This window comes from Myotis brandtii, unplaced genomic scaffold (genome assembly GCF_000412655.1).
Source record: "Myotis brandtii unplaced genomic scaffold, ASM41265v1 scaffold789, whole genome shotgun sequence".
Taxonomy (NCBI): Eukaryota; Metazoa; Chordata; class Mammalia; order Chiroptera; family Vespertilionidae; genus Myotis; species Myotis brandtii.
The window spans coordinates 83770-86058 of NW_005371168.1; the positions used below are offsets into that span (position 1 = coordinate 83770).

A 2289-nucleotide genomic window follows, 5' to 3' on the forward strand; every position below is an offset into this window, starting at 1 on the left:
GGCTCGTTTGGGGGGCAATGGTTGCATATAGAACCTTTTTCCATCCTTCCACGTGGCTCTCAGAAAAAGTTTCAGGTCCTGGTGACACTTGTTTCACATGAACGTCTGGACTAGAATCTACGTATAGTTACCACCATCTTTATTTTAAAAAACCTTAACATCCACTAATCGATACCAAAGCAGTATAGAAAATTCAAGGCTGAATTTTCTCCCTTAGAAACTTTTCTACCAAATTGGAGTTAACTTAACCTCACTTTAAAGTGCAGCAGAGGATATGCAAGACTTGTGTTTGTTGACAGGTGAAGAGAAGCCCTGCCCAACAGAACTGCCCTGGAGGCATCACAGTAAGAACTAGCTCTGACCAAAAGCTATAGCGAGGGCTCCGGTCTCCACTCAGGAGAAGGGTCCCTGCCAAGTCTGGCTTTTCTTCATGCCCAGATCTCAACCAGATTGTAGGTCCCCGCACCCACAAGGATGGAGCACACAGCACCAGCCGTCAAGAGGGCCAGAGACTAGTCACTGAGCACCTCTACTCCCCGACTTACCCACGCCCTCGCTGACCCTGGTCTTTAAAGGAATCAAGAAGTCTTGGTTTGGGAACAACATAAGCATTATCTACCTCGTAAGCAATGATCAAGTTCTTGTCTAGGCTAAATAATGCAAAAATAGGTGATCAGGCCTCCATATATCGCTGCTAAGAGTATTTAGTCTAACTTTAAATTAAAGCAATTGCACAATGGCTTCTTCCACACAAGGACAAGTTTTGCACTAATGTTTCTCAAAAACCAATTATGTCTCCAATTCTAGCCTCAGGTTAAGGTTTAAAAAACAAAACAAAACAAAAACACCATTCCTATGTCAGAGCCAGTGTAATAAAGACACCTCTATTCAGTCATTGGAAGAGAAAGCTCTACAAGCCGGTGGGTGTGAGCACATTCAAGTCACGGGGTTTGTGATTAGGGGTCCGAGGCGGTTGTTTCTTCCCTCTCATCACTGGCAGGTCCATCTTGGGCTGCTTGAAGGTGGCTGGGTCTTCGGCCTTTCGGGTGGCCCGCATGCGCATCAGTTCCATTGGAGAAGGCTTCTGGGCTCCTCTGTAGGGCTGGGTGGCAAAGCCTCCCGAATCAGACTTCTGGAGGGATCTTGGTCCGAAGAGGCTCCATTTGTCTGCCGAGTTTCTGTCTTTATCCCCGCTTCCAGAATCCATGGTGCTAAAACGTGGGCCAGGTGAGGCTGTGAAAGAGCCAGAAGAGAACCGGCCTCTCAGCTTCTGCTTAGGGGAAGAGAGGGGGATGTTGCTGGGGGTGGCCTGGGCGGAGGCCAGCTGCTTCTCTTCCCTCGTTCTCTCTCCACTCTGTCGTTTTAGTTTCTTGGCGACGTGCTGATACTTGCGCTCTGGAATCACTGGCTTCCAGGGGATGCTGCCCATGTCCGATGGAGGAGGAGTCATGGGCGTAGGGTCCTCCAGGGCATCATCATAGCTGAATGCCCGGCGGCTCATCCCGATGGGCAGGGACATCTTGCCTAGAGGCCCACTAGGCTCAAGAGCAGGCATTTCTGATGGTCTCGAAGCCATTGAAAGACGACCCGGGTACTTTTTCTATATAGATTTCAGGGCTGAGTCCCTGCCACCGGAGTGAAGTAATGTTTACACTGCCAGATAGATATTAACGAGGAACATTGTCCAGCTGCTGCACATTAGCTAAGGTGCTTGGGAAGAGTCCATCTATTCCAGAGGTTCTGTTTTGCAGCCGCGGAGCTGCCTGCAGCCCGGGCTCCAGTACTAAACAGGCTCAGAGAATCCACGTCTCTCTAGCAGTGGTTCTCAACCTTCCTAATGCCGCGACCCTTTAATACAGTTTCTCATGTTGTGGTGACCCCCAACCATAAAATTATTTTCATTGCTACTTCATAACTGTAATTTTGCTACTGTTATGAATCGTAATGTAAATATCTGATATGCAGGATGTATTTTCATTGTTACAAATTGAACATAATTAAAGCATAGTGATTAATCACAAAAACAATATGTAATTATATATGTGTTTTCCGATGGTCTTAGGCGACCCCTGTGAAAGGGCCGTTTGACCCCCAAAGGGGTCGCGACCCACAGTTTGAGAACCGCTGCTCTAGAGGCTGTGCCGCAACTGGGATCCCAGCCATAGCATGAGCGCTGTGGTATTAATCGCGATTTAAAAGCCTCAGAAACTGAGCAGGGAGCCTAAGATCCTTTCATCTATTTTTAATGGGATTAATTTTCCTATTGAATTGTGTAAGTACTTTATGTTT

The 2289-nt window shown here is 47.4% G+C and overlaps 1 non-coding gene across 1 annotated transcript; it reads right to left on the minus strand.

Moving 5' to 3' along the window:
* Positions 1 to 910: 910 nt before the first annotated feature.
* Positions 911 to 1666, minus strand: LOC102263890. The gene has a single exon (XR_001360033.1). It is a non-coding gene; the product is annotated as a putative monooxygenase p33MONOX (transcript).
* Positions 1667 to 2289: the final 623 nt, after the last annotated feature.